Here is an 18,350-nt window from a genome sequence, read left to right as displayed (position 1 = left end):
ATGTACTTGAAATTTCAGCTCACAACCCAGACGCCGAAAGCGTGTTCTCTTTCAGGAACGCCCATTGGACAATGGAATGTAATGATGATTATTCTTATTTCTTTATAAATCTAATTGAACTGACCAAAGTTATTGAATATCTTTTCGTTTTTGTCCCAGAAGAATAGATAACTGTTTATTTTGTTTAATGTGGAGTAGTTTTAATTCGGAGAATACTTCTGTCTCTCTCTCCTCCGTTCTAAAACTGACAGAAGCTCACATGCATACCTAGCTGTACAGGCAGTCCTCGACGTGAGGTAACCACTGAGAGATGGCTTAGCCACGGCCTGGGCGCAAGCCAGCTAGTCCATCAAACTTTGTAGGAGGGCTTCTGTGAATTGAAACCTGGTTGGTAGGTAGCCAGAGAGCGCCCAGTATGAGGTTAAGGTTGTGGAGGGGGCCATAAACAGTTACTGTGAGTTGCACAATCAAACCACACAACTTTATTTTTATAAGAACTACTTATTTACACCTTGGCTTAAAAGATCACAACTAAACAATGCGGCTCAAGGCCTAGTCAATGAAAACTTGAGATGCTTTCTGGGCTGAAGGCTCAAAACGCAAGAACGACTGAAGACCTGGCTTAGAAATCAAAAGCAATTAAAAATAGAAGGTAAAAAATTAAATAAAAACGTGCAATGAAAACAATTAACGGCTGAAGGCCTACTCTAGACGCTGAAGGACATCTATAATTGAGGCACATTAATAAACAATTTTTTAAGCAAGAAAATTTCGTTTAAAACTTAATAACAGATGGCCGTAGCCTAATTTACTTATTGCATGGCTGAAGGCCACAAACAAATTTGAAACAACGGCTGAAGGCCTGCTCAACAAGTCAGATAAATAATTTGGAATAAACCCCTTGCTGCTTATACAAATTTTCCTTTAGAGAATACACGCGGCTGAAGGCCCTATTAAGGGGTTCACACAAATCCTCGGCTGAAGGACACAGACAACACATGGAACAACTAACAGCTTAGGGCCTGGATTACAAACAATTTCTAAGAATAATTTTTTTTTCTAAAATAATTAATGCTCAAAATTTAATTTAACACAGCTGAAAGCCTTTATGTAAAATTAAAAAAAAACGAATTAGTACACAGCCAAAGCCCTCACACAATACTTCAACTAAAATGAAAATCATAATTTAAAACAAATAGAACAAGTGGTGCTCAGAAGTGTTCCAAGGGTCTGCCTGGGGAGGTAGCTCAAACGTAAGGTGAGGTGAGACAGGCAGCCAACTGTTGAAGTTACGTAATCGGATGGCAACCCAAACTAGGGACGGTCCAAGGACCGACCAACAATTTAATCAGTTCCCTTCCGTCCGACCAACGGTACAACAATGGAGAATATCGGCTGAGGACGAGAATACGAGCAACACTACGCCTCCAAAAATTGGCAGCTAAAACAACCAGGAAAACAATAACCACTCTAAGCAAATATGAACGAAACAATTTAAAAGGCTGTCGAACTACACGATGTGCTACAGCAACAACACGACGAGGAAAAGGCACATTGCCTACAAACTACGCTAACGACCAGGGGAGGTAACTGGAGCGTTAACGGCCACAAGGCAGAAAATATCGCTGGTGCACTTCACTGATAAGTAACAGTCAATTTAATAATTAATTACAACATAGGAAGATGATGATGCTAGCCCGAACGGCCAAGGGGGCAACAACCCGCAAATGAACGAAGAGGTGTCACAATAGTTGAGGTCTGATAACAGATTAACTGATCACAAAACTTCAGCGTCCAGGTTCGGTGGGCAACGAACTTGTCGCTCACGCAGCTAACGCCTTACGATCCGACAGCGCGTGCACACCGCCAGCGGCTCCGACCTGGCCTCACGCCGCGGAGACTTGCTTGCTGCTCGGTCCCAACCGACTCACCAGCACGCAGACAGCATTAAAATGACTGCTCAGTCAAACAACACAAGCCACACACGGTTCCGCGAAAACACTTGCACAAACAACTCGAACGATACTAAAAACTGTCACTGTGGCACAACAAGGACGAATCACAAGTCGACACACACAAAGAACCCAGAAGCGGTCAGAGACTAAATACACATCGTCCGGTGAGCCGACCGAGCGAACGACCAATCAAGGGTCGTTCACACTCAAGTCATGTGTGTCAGCAACGATTGGGGGAGTCATGGTTGTCCCTACTTCACTGCTGCTCCGTCCCGACCCCTTGATTTCCGTTCGCAGCTCTGACACACGACGACCCGGAGACACTGGCTCGGACCCAACCATGCAGAGAGAACACTTGCCCATTGGCCACCCGACATCTTTGCACAAGGAAGGAACCGACCGACGCCCCGCAAGATGACCTATTGAAGGGCCCAGAAGCGGTCGGGAGACCAAATACACGTCGCCCGATGAGACTATCGACCGAATAACCAACCAACGAACGTCCTTGCTCAAGTCTCCTTCCATCGGCCAGTGCATGTGTGTCGCCAGCGGTCGCGCGAGTACTGGCTGTGCAGACCTCACTGGAGCTCCATCCCGACCGAACTTACTGCACACCACGACCCGGAAATACTAGCGGTCTCCCCAAAGATAGTATGACAGTGCCATTATCGATAGCACTGCTGCTGCAACTCACGGGCAGGCAAGCCAGCAACTTAGTGACGCCAGTAAATCGAATAAGAAATGGGACGGCGGTACCGCAAAGACAAGATGCGAAGTAATAAAAGGCACGAACACGAGTCGCGCACAGCTCATGAATGTTTCTTTCTTTCTGTGAAGTTTGGGAAGTAAGAGAGAGAAGTAATCGCAGAAGTAAAGCTGTGAGGGCGGATCGTAATACACTCCTGGAAATTGAAATAAGAACACCGTGAATTCATTGTCCCAGGAAGGGGAAACTTTATTGACACATTCCTGGGGTCAGATACATCACATGATCACACTGACAGAACCACAGGCACATAGACACAGGCAACAGAGCATGCACAATGTCGGCACTAGTACAGTGTATATCCACCTTTCGCAGCAATGCAGGCTGCTATCCTCCCATGGAGACGATCGTAGAGATGCTGGATGTAGTCTTGTGGAGCGGCTAGCCATGCCATTTCCACCTGGCGCCTCAGTTGGACCAGCGTTCGTACTGGACGTGCAGACCGCGTGAGACGACGCTTCATCCAGTCCCAAACATGCTCAATGGGGGACAGATCCGGCGATCTTGCTGGCCAGGGTAGTTGACTTACACCTTCTAGAGCACGTTGGGTGGCACGGGATACATGCGGACGTGCATTGTCCTGTTGGAACAGCAAGTCCCCTTGCCGGTCTAGGAATGGTAGAACGATGGGTTCGATGACGGTTTGGATGTACCGTGCACTATTCAGTGTCCCCTCGACGATCACCAGTGGTGTACGGCCAGTGTAGGAGATCGCTCCCCACACCATGATGCCGGGTGTTGGCCCTGTGTGCCTCGGTCGTATGCAGTCCTGATTGTGGCGCTCACCTGCACGGCGCCAAACACGCATACGACCATCATTGGCACCAAGGCAGAAGCGACTCTCATCGCTGAAGACGACACGTCTCCATTCGTCCCTCCATTCACGCCTGTCGCGACACCACTGGAGGCGGGCTGCACGATGTTGGGGCGTGAGCGGAAGACGGCCTAACGGTGTGCGGGACCGTAGCCCAGCTTCATGGAGACGGTTGCGAATGGTCCTCGCCGATACCCCAGGAGCAACAGTGTCCCTAATTTGCTGGGAAGTGGCGGTGCGGTCCCCTACGGCACTGCGTAGGATCCTACGGTCTTGGCGTGCATCCGTGCGTCGCTGCGGTCCGGTCCCAGGTCGACGGGCACGTGCACCTTCCGCCGACCACTGGCGACAACATCGATGTACTGTGGAGACCTCACGCCCCACGTGTTGAGCAATTCGGCGGTACGTCCACCCGGCCTCCCGCATGCCCACTATACGCCCTCGCTCAAAGTCCGTCAACTGCACATACGGTTCACGTCCACGCTGTCGCGGCATGCTACCAGTGTTAAAGACTGCGATGGAGCTCCGTATGCCACGGCAAACTGGCTGACACTGACGGCGGCGGTGCACAAATGCTGCGCAGCTAGCGCCATTCGACGGCCAACACCGCGGTTCCTGGTGTGTCCGCTGTGCCGTGCGTGTGATCATTGCTTGTACAGCCCTCTCGCAGTGTCCGGAGCAAGTATGGTGGGTCTGACACACCGGTGTCAATGTGTTCTTTTTTCCATTTCCAGGAGTGTATTATCTGAGTGGGAGCGTCCTTTTCTGGAAACATTTTGATCTCGAGTGTATCTTGTCTACTGTGTTTTCTAGAATCATTTACCTGTGTATTTTGTAAGCTGAATTAAGTGAGCTAATAGCGTGATTGTTTTCGCCAATATTTCACATAAGCTCTGTGGAACCACATAGTTATATCATCCGCACCAGATTCCCTTTCTCTATTAAGAGGATTTAGAGAAGAGTTGTTTGGTCAGTTCGTTCATAACCCTTTCAGTCTGTTGATAAAACGTTCCCAGAAGAGGCACATTTCGGCGGCGCGGTTACAAGCTTACTGCTGGAAAAAAGTCCACTTATCTTGCGGTGATCCCTTGGACCCGACCTGTCAGAATACGAGTCATGTTCTTCAGCTAGAGAAAGCTGTAGCGGACACTAGCTGTATCTCACTTATCTAAAGATGGCATCAAAAGTTTCTCTAGTAACAGGTTTTTCTAATTATTGAATAAGCAAAGTCTTCGAATGAAGATTACTTCTTTGATACAAGTTGACCGCCAAATCCACGATAAAGTTACAGTTTCATCATTCACATGCAATCACAGTCGCTAGTAATTAGCTTGCCATCTGTATTCTGTAATAAAGTACTGTATGTTATTTTGGGCAATTGGTCTCTATACTTTCCAAAAACGTAAAGCACATGAAAATACTTTATTTCAGATAGTTCGATTTTCTTTAGTTTTCTCTTTACGTAACTCATTCAAAGACCAAAATAGTTAACTGTAATTTTACTTATAATGGGTCAACTGAGTAACTGAATTCTGAACTGAGTACTCGCTTTTTAAAGCTAACTAGTCTGAAATATCAACATCGTCAATGTCATACTTTCTTGTCGAAGATTCACTTGAAAAAGGGTGAGATTCAGTTAATTTCAGTGTTTTACAATAAAGAAACCCAGTGATGCTGCCGGTATTTGCTAATACTACATTGGGAAGTAAATAAACAAAAAAGTATTTAGCATCAAAGCGGATCCATAATCCCGTATCGTTAATATCACATTCGTTGCAACTATTAAATCCTGATTATGAGTCTGCTAGACTATATGAAGGGAGTAAATATCTCTCTGAGAAATATACAGCCGGCCGGGGTGGCCCAGTGGTTCTAGGCGCTACAGTCTGGAACCGCGAGACCGCTACGGTCGCAGGTTCGAATCCTGCCTCGGGCATGGATGTGTGTGATGTCCTCAGGGTTAGTTAGGTTTAAGTAGTTCTAAGTTGTAGGGGTCTGATGACCACAGATGTTAAGTCCCATAGTGCTCAGAGCCATTTGAACCATTTTTTTGTAAAACATACAGACACCAAAAAAAAGTTTTGCATCACCTCGGTTCCCAGAACTCCTGAAGATAGACGTTGACTGTGGATATTACCACAGACTGTTAAGGGATGTCACCCAAAAATATAACAACCATGCATGAACAGCGTCTATTAGACGGACGGGGTCCGACGGCCGATCAGTTCCAGTCATGCCACCAGGAAGGAGATACATGGCTCGTGTTGTCTGTAGTTCAACCATGCCTGGATGGTCGATAACGCGGTTCGATCGCGTCCACATTGTTCCTTTATGCTAGGAAGGGCTCTCACCACGGGAAGTGTCTAGGCATCTCGGAGTGAACCAAACCGATGTTGCTCGGACATGGAGGAGATACAGAGAGACGGGAACTGTCGATGACATGCCTCGCTCAGGCCGCCCAAGGGCTACAACTGCCGTTGATGACCGCTACCTACAGATTATGGCTCGGAGGAACCCTGACAGCAACAGCACCATGTTGAATACTGCTTTTCGTGCAGCCACAGGACGTCGTGTTACGACTCAAACTGTGCGCAACAGGCTGCATGATGCGCAACTTCACTCCCCACGTCCATGGCGAGGTTCATCTTTGCAACAAAGACACTACGCAGCGGGGTATAGATGGGCCCAACAACATGCTGAATGCCAGCCGTTGCGGCCGAGAGGTTCTAGGCGCTTCAGTCTGGAAACGCGAGACCGCTACGGTCGCAGGTTCGAATCCTGCCTCGGGCATGGATGTGTGTGATTTCCTTAGGTTAGTTAGGTTTAAGTAGTTGTAAGTTCTAGGGGACTGATGACCTCAGATTTTATGTCCAATAGTGCTCAGAGCCATTTGATCCATTTTTGAACATGCCGAATGGACCGCTCAGGATTGGCATCACGTTTTCTTCACCGATGAGTGTCGCATTGCCTTCAACCAGACAATCGTCAGAGACGTGTTTGGAGGCAACCCGGTGAGGCTGAACGCCTTAGACACACTGTCCAGCGAGTGCAGCTAGGTGGAGGTTCCCTCCTGCTTTGGGGTGTCATTACGTGGGCAGACGTACGGCGCTGGTGGTCTTGGAAGGCGCCGTAACGTCTGTACGATATGTGAATGCCATTCTCCGACCAATAGTGCAACCATATCGGCAGCATATTGGCGAGGCATTCGTCATCATGGACGACAATTCCCGCCCCCATCGTGCACATCTTTTTAATGACTTCCTTCAGGATACCGACATCGCTCGACTAGAGCGGCCAGCATGTTTTCCAGGTATGAATCCCATCGAACATGCCTGGGATAGATTGAAAAGGGCTGTTTACGGAGAACGGGACCCACCATACACTCTGAGGGATCTACGCAGAATCGCCGTTGAGGAGTGGGACAATTTGGACCAACAGTGCCTTGACGAACTTGTGGATAGTATGCTACGACGAATACAGGCATGCATCAATGCAAGAGGACGTGCTAATGGGTATTAGAGGTACCGGTGTATACAGTAATCTGGACCACCACCTCTGAAGGTCTTGCTGTATGGTGGTACAGCATACAATGTGTAGTTTTCATGAGCAATAAAAAGGGCGGAAATGAAGTTTATTTTTATTCCAATTTTCCGTCAGATTCCGGAACTCTCCGAACCGATGTGATACAAAACTTTTTTTATGTGTGTATTACTTCACGAAAAATTAACACACGGCCCATAACGTACCGCTCGTTACATTTCATGTCTTTACGAGGAGACTGCTGCCAACCTTAGTGATGTAACAGTTTCCGCACTGTTAAAGCGTCGCAAACCTTGTGTTGTGACTGTATGTTTAAATGAGACGGATTGAGTGCAATAAAGTTCGATTATTTGGTTTTATAGCTTTATGTAATACCGAATAACGAATAAAATCAACTTTAGTAAACTCTGTACACCCACTACAGGTAATATTAATCGTGAAACGAAAGAAATATACAGACGAGAAGAAAAGTTACAGCAGCTAAAAACATTTGATGCAGAGTAATGAAATTTTGGGGATTTGTGTATGTAACATATTTAGGTGATTAACATTGCAAGCTTACAGGTTAATGTAAGCGAGATAAGACATTCCAAAGGTGAAACCCAGAAGTGTTAGATGCAAGCATGCAAACGAGTATGCGTTGTTCCCAGAACGAAATTTTTGCGCAGAGTGTGCTGATATAAAACTTCCTGGAAGATTAAAGCTGTATGCCGGACCTTCACGCTGCCCTCCAATCAGCTCTCGCCTTGCCATCACTGAAGTCGCAAATGGCGGTCGTTTGGGGTCAGTGAAATGCACGCTACGGGGTGACAGCCTCGGAGCTGTCCTTGAGAAGTATCCGATTTGTAACCGTTCGTTGTGCCACTGTGGTGCCAACTGCTGCCCAAATTTCTGCTAAAAATGCAGTACGATGCGCGAGAGTCATATGCCGAACACAATTATCCTCCCTCTCGTTAGTGCCACGTGGCCGTCCGGAGCCCGGTCTTCCTGCCACCCTACACTCTCGTGACCACAGCTGATAGCAACCATGTACAATGGCTACATTCCTGCCAAGTCTTTCTGCAGTATCGCAGAAGGAACAAACAGCTTCTGTTAGCGATATTACACGACCTCATTGAAACTCAGTAAGGTGCTGATAAAGACGCCTTTGTCGTCTTACGGGCATTCTTGACTAACATCAGCTCATCAAGTCCAGTCTCAAAGTTAACTAACGCTCAGGAACGTTACAGCGAGTTTTAAAAGAAAATCTGATTGGCGTCCTCATAGTGACGCTACTAAATCCACTCTTAAACGACTGGCGCGAAATTTGGATTGTCATCATCTTTCAGATATAGAAACATGTCTACCACCTATCTTTTATGTCGCACAACTCCTTGGAGTTGCGAGTTTTTCCCGTCAGCGTAGACAGTGAATACCCTACACCGAAATAAAAAAAGATGCGCCAAAGGGATTCATACAGTGGTACAGAAAATGACTTAAGTGTATTAAAGTCAATGGGAAGCCGAACATGATGGTTTTCTAACAAATGACCCACGAAATGAATATAATGAAAAAAAGCAAAGTACATGTAGTTACATTTACAATTGATTCAACTGAAATAGGACAGGTGGGCCGAAAAATCCTTTGTTATCGTTGTCATGGTCGGCTGGACTGGTGGTTGGTGGTGGATGAGGTGATCTGCTTATTTTTATTATTTACGGGTTAACCAATGCATGGAAACGAAATATCATAAATCTATATCAGAGATGAGGAAAACACGTGGACTCTTTGAAAAAATTTCTGGAGTCTGCTCTTTCTTACACATCTTGCAGTAATCAAGCAAATGTTACTGCAGCTGAACTAGCCCTGTCATATCACACTGTAAAAAATAATTTGTCCTAAAACCGTATACGTTGTACCGTAAAACTGAATACCATCATTTACGTTAGTTAAGCATAGCTAGAAACAAAGTGGAAGCTCTAGTCAGAGGTGTTGGGACCATCGGCTATTCAAAATGCAGTAGATGATCTAAATACGAAATATTTATTTTACTGCTCACGAACTGGTGCTTCTAAAAAGAAAAACATAAAACTCTTTTCATTAGTGGTACAATATTTTAAAGTCAGTAATGACATTCAAAATAAATTAACAGATTTTTATGAAAAGAGCGGTGAGACTATTCATGGCTTGTTTCAAGCAGTTCAAAAGTCAATGGAAAAATTCAAATTATCTTTCCATAATGTATCTGGGGTAAGTGCTGACAACACAGATGCTAAGTTTGGATATAACCATTATCAGAGAGCTGGTAGCAGATTTGCTTCGCCGGCCCTTGTGGCCGAGCGGTACTAGGCGCTTCAGCCGGAACGGCACTGCTGCTACGGTCGCAGGTTCGACTCCTACCTCGGGCATGGATGTGTGTGATGTCCCATAGTGCATAGAGCCATTTGAAACATTTGAAGATTTGCTTCAAGAACACACATGTATAACTGCATGAGGTACGGCCCGAGTTTTCTGTCATATGAGACAGAGACTGTAATTTTGAAAATTGATGCTCATTTTTCCTGTTCTGCTGTAAAACGAGAAGAAACAATAAAATCTGTAGAATCAGTGAATGGAGATCATCACGGAGCGAAGCGCTATGTGGTAACAAGCCCCACACAGATTATTATTAAATTATAAAGCCACTATAAATAATTTTGAAGGTTAGGAGAAGAACGTCCAGTGATTTGGCAAACCTGTTTTGATGCTTAACACTGATAATGACCTGATAGAAATTGACTTGCATTTTATATTCATTTATTAAATGTGTGCAGTAAATCTGTAAAATACCTGGAAGGAAACTGCAGATCAATTTAGGATGTGTATAATGTCATACATAACAAAAATAAAAGAAGATCCCCTCTTTGGGTAGGGAACGGGCAGACATATTCGTGTTGTCTTTATCAGAAATGACTAGTTAAATTTACAGAATTTTTTATCGTTGTTGACAAATCTTAAGGATACCTAAAAACACCGATGGGCCAAAAGATTATGTCCTCTCCCCATCGCGAACTTAATGCTACCTGCTGGCTCTGAGAACACGTGACGCGGTAAGGGAGACATGTGAGGGGGGCAGACGAGAATGGGGAATCATTCTAGGGACGATAAGTGGTGTAAATGCGGAAATCCACTTTGACGAAAGCCAGATCGTTGGGGTCTGCTGCCTGGGAGCGAGCGTCTCGGAAGCGGCGAAGTTGGTCGGTTGCTCTCGTGCTACTGTCGTGAGCATCTATGGAAAGTGGTTGAAGAATGCTGAAACCACGAGTAGACGACCGAAAGTTTGACGTCCGTACCTCATCAGAGAACAAAGCGGGGCAGGCGGCGATATGTGGAAGATATAACGACAAATACAATTCTGGCGCAGAACCAAATGTTTTGGAGCACACCGTTCAAGGCTCAGTATTGAACTGGGTGTTCCACAGCACAGGACCTCTACGTGTTCCCGTGTCGACCCAGCATCGTCAGTTATGAGGAGCAATCGGTGGGAGCAGTATTATGTCAGGGGAGACATTCAGCCGGGCTTCTGTGGGACCTGGGGCAGTAATCGAAGGCATAATGAGAGCCGTGGACTGCGTGAACATTACTAGAGACTACCGGTAACCCCTTACGTTTGGTTGTCTTCCTCAACAGTGATGTTACCTTCCAGCAGGATAACTGTCATTGTCGCAAGATCAGAATCGCGCTGTAATGATTTAAGGAGCATGATAGTGAGATCACATTGATGTCTTCAAATTAGGGTTATGTGAATTCGAAGAAACCCAGCTGGGACGCTATCGGGTTCCAGGACCGCGCCCATAAACCAAGGGCCTGTAAATTACGAGAAGTGCGTGACTTGTGCGTAGGTATCTGGTGGCACAAACCTCTGGAAACCTGCCAGGTAGTTGTCGAATCCGTGGCACGCAGAATCACTGCTGAATTGCGTTCCAGAGATTGACCAACATGCTTTTAAGTAGGTGGTCATAATGTTTTGGCTTATCAGTGTAAATGGCTTGATTTTAATGACACCAACTGATTATTTGCACTAAGCAATATAAGTTTAAAGAGTGATATTCAGTTTTACCATTTTGTTAAAGTAGCTGAAAACTGAAAGCTGCAAAAACTCTAAATATGGTTCGTATCTGTGGGGAACTTACATGACAAAACATTTTATGTGATCAACTATGTACTTTAGAAAATTTTGCAGAATTATTCACTGCACAAAAATGACAACCAATATTCAATCAGAGACATTAAGATTTTACAAATTTGTACATATTAATTTAATTTTTGTTGTCGATTGCGGCCACTTCAGCATTCAGGGACAGAGTTTTCTGAGGACTAAAGAAACAAAGCGCCACTGAGTTTGATAAAAATTGATTATTTGTTCATGTTAAATGTAGACTGAAAAGTAGTTGTGAAGCTGCTTAGCAATAACAATTAATTGGTAAATATTTCTAAAACCATTAAAAATATATATTAAACTCTAGACGTAATCGTGCAGTCCATCACGGACTCTGTGACGGCCGCGGTCATGGAAAAACTGCAAGAGTCTGTCGGGCGCAACAGCACCGAAATCCAGTCTCTTAAAAAGTCCCTGGCCGCACAAGAGAAAAAAGCCGCCGACCTAGAAGTTAAACTGTCTGCGGCCACCGATGAAATTGAGCAGTATCAGCGAAGGAACAGCTTGCGCTTGTTCGGGGTAGCTGAGAACGATCGTGAAAACACCGACGACCTGGCCATTAGCCTCGTGCGTGAGAAACTTGGCGTGCAGATCGACGTGACCGACATTGACAGAAGCCACCGTGTTGGGCGCAGGATACCAGGTGCCATGAAACCCAGGCCCATAATAATTAAATTTGTGTCATACCGAAAAAGAGCTGAAGTGTTTGCCCAGAAAAGAAAACTCGCCAAGAGTGGGGTTACCCTGAGGGAAGATCTGACGCGCGAAAGACTAAAAGTTTTGAACACTGCGATCACACAGTTCGGCCTTCAAAATGTGTGGACCCAGGATGGCAGGATCGTAGTCAAGACGGAAGGAGGGAGGAAAACGGTGACGAACATGTCCGAACTGAAAGTCTGAGCGAAATATCGCGAGACACAAAGTCTCATATTGTACTCTGTTAATATTAGTTAATTTTTATTCTTTTTTTCATTTTTTTTACGTAAATATTGCTTTGTTATTTCTATAAGCACCATAAGTACTCTCTTTAAAATCAGTCAATTGTTTCACATAAATATTGCTTCTTTATTTGTCTATCATAAGTGCTCATGCATATTCATATTATCAGTCAAACGGGAATTAACATTGTCCATTAACAGGAATCTCCTTAAAACCGCCTTTCTATATCTGTCATTTTCATCCTCGTCACTACCACTACTACTACTATTATCTTTTTCGTAACCGCTACTGCCACTTTCCATCTTTCGTTTTGCTCCTTCCTCAGATACCTCCAGCTTGTCTTTCACCTTTAGCTCACAGACGCTTGAGTCAGTCACGACCCTGGACACACCTGTAAATATGTCTTCCCCCGCGAAATCCAGCTTTTGTCCCTCTTCCGGCCAGCAGGTAGACGGAGCGCGCTCGGTCCTACAGGCGGCCACAATGGGACGGACCGGTTCCGGCGACGGGCTCTTTGTGGCCCACGCGAACGCGCAGTCGCTAACGGCTCACTTCGACGAGTTCTGTGACCTGTTCTGCCAATCGCTGTTCCATGTTATCCTCGTCTCTGAAACTTGGTTGAAACCAAACATTTCTTCCGACGCTATCCGAATCAATGGCTACTCTCTCCTAAGAGCAGATCGTGAAACACGACGCGGAGGTGGTGTGGGTGCCTATGTTCGCTCTGATCTCAGACCTACTGTACTATGCACATCGGATGCAAAGGGCGAAGGAGAAGCAGAGTTCTTGTTTTTCGAAATAAACACATCAAATCAGAAACTGCTAATTGGAGTAATCTATAAACCTCCAAACGTCGGTGCTATGTCCTCCTTTCAGTCTGCCCTGTCCTCGCTCGTGACACTGTATGAACACATAATCATTATGGGCGACACAAACATCGACTTACAGTTAAAATCTCCCTCTGCAGAAAAACTAAGGAGACTGTTCCACTCCAATGATATGAGTTTAACACCGCTGGACCCAACTCATCACACGCCTCACAGCCATACACTCATAGATATAATAGCAACAAAGCGACCAGATAAAATAATTCGCGCCAATCAGACATCCGCTCCAGGACTCTCTGCTCACGACGTGATATTCTTAAATTACTCAGTGCATACTACCAAAGAAAAATCTCACCTGGTAACCTACAGAAACCTAAAAAATGTTAACCATGACGCTCTTCAAAAGGATTGCTCAGACATCCCTTGGCATGATATAAGCAATGAACCGACTTTAGACGGAAAAATTCGGGAATTATGTCGCAAAATTATTACACTGTATGATAAACATGCTCCTCAACGCACTGTCAAGGTAAAGAGAGCTCCCGCTCCGTGGCTCACCACTGCATTACGCCAGTTAATGAATAAACGTGATGCTGCACATAGGGCCTTCAAGCGTAACCCAACTCCCGAGGCGTACGAAGCTTATAGGAAACTCCGAAATAGAACCAAGCAAAGCGTGAGGAATGCCAAAATCAGACATGCCCGCTCTGTCGTATGCGGTATAACAAAACCTGCTGCACTGTGGAAAAAGCTGCGCAGTTTCGGTATAGGGAAGCGAAGATCTGACGCTGTTTATCAAGCGTCTGCAGAAGAATTCAATGATTTCTTCTCAACAGCTATAAACTGCCACGCAGCGACAAATTACCAGCCCCAAGATATCAATCTCTCGAGAGACAAGTTTTACCTAAAACATGTAACTACTGGCACAGTACACAAGGCAATTATGAGAATCTCTTCCGAGGCAGTAGGAAATGATGGAGTCAGCATTGGCATGATTAAGAACGTCGTAGACACTATTACTCCAGTTATCACAGACATCTTCAACCTGTCTCTTGTCAGTAGTACATATCCTACTGAGTGGAAGCAAAGTTTAATTCAACCTATACCCAAGACTGACAACCCTAAGTCGCCAGGTGATTACAGGCCGATCAGCATACTACCTGCAATATCTAAAGCCCTAGAATACATCGTCCATGAACAACTGACGGATTACCTCAAAACTCATAACATCCACAACAAATATCAGTCAGGCTTTCGAAAGCACCATAGTACAGCAACTGCATTAATCAAAGTAACTGATGACATTAAACATGCTATGGACAGACGTGAAGCTACCATCCTAACACTGCTTGACTTTAGCAAGGCTTTTGATACAGTTGACTTTGATATATTACTAATTAAAATGAAACAGCTGAATTTCTCAAACAGCGCTATACACTGGTTCGACAGCTACCTCAAAAACAGAAGTCAACAAGTCATTTGTGGGTCGGAAAAGTCATCATGGAAAAACGTGCGCTCTGGAGTTCCCCAAGGCTCCGTCCTTGGTCCATTACTCTTCTCACTGTACATTAATGATATTTCTTCAGTGATTCACTCCTGCAACTACCATCTATATGCCGACGACATCCAACTGTACATAAGTGCAAGCCCCAAGAACATTGCTGACGCAGTAGCGAGTATGAACGCAGATCTTTGCTCTGTTTCTCGATGGGCACAGAACCTAGGTCTGAAACTAAACCCCAAGAAATCCCAGGTCATACTTATATCTCATCCAAAGTTAATCAGTCGCTACTTTCGCGAAACAGTCCCTCAAATACTCCTCAATGGTACCCAACTACCATACCAAAAAACAGTAAAAGACCTTGGAATAATCTTGGATGAACACCTAAACTGGGAAGAACAAACAGTCACAGCTTGCCGGAAATCGCTCTCCTCCCTACATGCAATTCAAAAATTTAGAAAAATATTTCCAATCCATGTTAAACAAAAATTAGTCCAAACACTAGTCTTGCCTAATCTTTACTACTGTGATGTAGTTCAACACGGCACAAATAGTGAAAATTCGAGATGCCTCGAGCTAGTGATGAATGCTTGCGTTAGATACGTATGCAATATACGGTTGTATGATCATATCAGTTCTTCATACTCCCAGCTAGGTTGGATACGCCCACATAAGGCACGCGATCTCCACACGATGTGCTTACTTCAACGATTTCTTAGCCACTGGTGCCCCCAATACTTATCTTCTCACATTAAACACCTATCATCATTCCACAACCGCAATACTAGATCCGATACATCTAGCATCTTGGCTGTACCTTTCATAACACAAAATCTTTCTCTGTGTCATTCTCCATCTCAGCCATACGACTATGGAACGCGCTCCCCTGTGATCTGCGTCTTATCCAGAACCACTTAACATTCAAGAGGGAACTCAAGACTTACATATTAGGGACGGTATAGCCACCATTGTCGTGCCCCTCTCATCTTTTTCTTTCTCCTCTCCATCATAGCTTCGAATTTTACCATTCTATTTCTCCTCCTCTAACTTATCTACCTTTTCTATATCTCTTTCACCCCATTCTATCGTCTTATGTCTCTGCTTGATGAGAATAACTCACAAGCTGCAAGAATATAACGAGAAAATTCCCAACTAGCAATAGGACTGACATTCATAAAAGAAAAAATATGTTCACTTTCCTATACATAGTCATTACTATTATTATTATTCTTGATTATTATAATTACTTTTTGATTGTTATAATTATCATTGTAGTACTTTTATAATCTCTAATTTTTTCTGTAACATTAATACTGTATAACATGTTATATGTCCTTAATGTTCTGTAGAAACTGAAATTTGTTGAATCTGAGTATGCCTGGTTAGGTGTAAGAGAGGGCCTGAAGGCCCTAATCTTGCCAGGTAAAATAAATGCATAAATAAATAAATAAAATAAACAACATAATTAAGCAAAATAGATAACAATTTCTATAGATACAATGTACTCTTTTACCTATCTTTAACAACCAATATACTTACAACAAAACGTGGTAACTCTACTTGTACACTCCTGGAAATGGAAAAAAGAACACATTGACACCGGTGTGTCAGACCCACCATACTTGCTCCGGACACTGCGAGAGGGCTGTACAAGCAATGATCACACGCACGGCACAGTGGACACACCAGGAACCGCGGTGTTGGCCGTCGAATGGCGCTAGCTGCGCAGCATTTGTGCACCGCCGCCGTCAGTGTCAGCCAGTTTGCCGTGGCATACGGAGCTCCATCGCAGTCTTTAACACTGGTAGCATGCCGCGACAGCGTGGACGTGAACCGTATGTGCAGTTGACGGACTTTGAGCGAGGGCGTATAGTGGGCATGCGGGAGGCCGGGTGGACGTACCGCCGAATTGCTCAACACGTGGGGCGTGAGGTCTCCACAGTACATCGATGTTGTCGCCAGTGGTCGGCGGAAGGTGCACGTGCCCGTCGACCTGGGACCGGACCGCAGCGACGCACGGATGCACGCCAAGACCGTAGGATCCTACGCAGTGCCGTAGGGGACCGCACCGCCACTTCCCAGCAAATTAGGGACACTGTTGGGGTATCGGCGAGGACCATTCGCAAACGTCTCCATGAAGCTGGGCTACGGTCCCGCACACCGTTAGGCCGTCTTCCGCTCACGCCCCAACATCGTGCAGCCCGCCTCCAGTGGTGTCGCGACAGGCGTGAATGGAGGGACGAATGGAGACGTGTCGTCTTCAGCGATGAGAGTCGCTTCTGCCTTGGTGCCAATGATGGTCGTATGCGTGTTTGGCGCCGTGCAGGTGAGCGCCACAATCAGGACTGCATACGACCGAGGCACACAGGGCCAACACCCGGCATCATGGTGTGGGGAGCGATCTCCTACACTGGCCGTACACCACTGGTGATCGTCGAGGGGACACTGAATAGTGCACGGTACATCCAAACCGTCATCGAACCCATCGTTCTACCATTCCTAGACCGGCAAGGGAACTTGCTGTTCCAACAGGACAATGCACGTCCGCATGTATCCCGTGCCACCCAACGTGCTCTAGAAGGTGTAAGTCAACTATCCTGGCCAGCAAGATCTTCGGATCTGTCCCCCATTGAGCATGTTTGGGACTGGATGAAGCGTCGTCTCACGCGGTCTGCACGTCCAGTACGAACACTGGTCCAACTGAGGCGCCAGGTGGAAATGGCATGGCAAGCCGTTCCACAGGACTACATCCAGCATCTCTACGATCGTCTCCATGGGAGAATAGCAGCCTGCATTGCTGCGAAAGGTGGATATACACTGTACTAGTGCCGACATTGTGCATGCTCTGTTGCCTGTGTCTATGTGCCTGTGGTTCTGTCAGTGTGATCATGTGATGTATCTGAACCCAGGAATGTGTCAATAAAGTTTCCCCTTCCTGGGACAATGAATTCACGGTGTTCTTATTTCAATTTCCAGGAGTGTAATAGCCAGCTGTGAAATAGACTGCTCGCTCTGTATTAAACGAATTGGTCACATTGAACGATCAGTTCTCAGTCAAAACTGGTATAGAACGCCATGCGGATTTTAGCGATTCATTAAGTCAGAGATCATACAGAAAATCCGTGATTTGCATAATCGGTTTTACTGTTCGCTCCTTAACATTTTACATCACTCTACGATCGATTTTAGTCGAAATTCCACAAAATTACGACATATTTTCAGAGAAACTTCCTGGCAGATTAAAACTGTGTGCCCGACCGCGACTCGAACTCGGGACCTTTGCCCTTCGCGGGCAAGTGCTCTACCATCTGAGCTACCGAAGCAAGACTCAGGCCCGGTCCTCACAGCTTTACTTCTGCCAGTATCTCGTCTCCTACCTTCCAAACTTTACAGAAGCTCTCCTACGAACCTTGGAGAACTAGCACTCCTGAAAGAAAGGATACTGCGGAGACATGGCTTAGCCACAGATTGGGGGATGTTTCCAGAAAGAGATTTTCACTCTGCAGCGGAGTGTGCGCTGATATGAAACTTCCTGGCAGATTAAATTTTCAGAGCTCAGGCACACGCGTCCCAATCGTGGTGACAGTTGAGTCCTGAATGTCTTCTGGACTCTACAAAGCAGTTCTCCAACTCAGAAGACACAGGCGAGTATACTCTCTTGTGATTGGTACAGAAACATCAGATCCAGGGAATTATCGAGATTAAACCGCTCGTACTACGAATCAGTCACAACGCAACATTTTTTCAGACCAATTTATTAATAAATGAAAAGCACCAGTTTGCTTTTGTTCTACAATAAAAGTAATATTGTAGATCAAAAGCAAACTGGTG

This window comes from Schistocerca cancellata, chromosome 2, assembly GCF_023864275.1.
Source record: "Schistocerca cancellata isolate TAMUIC-IGC-003103 chromosome 2, iqSchCanc2.1, whole genome shotgun sequence".
Classification (NCBI taxonomy): Eukaryota; Metazoa; Arthropoda; class Insecta; order Orthoptera; family Acrididae; genus Schistocerca; species Schistocerca cancellata.
The sequence above is the reverse complement of the archived record's forward strand: the minus strand, read 5'-3'. Positions refer to the sequence as shown.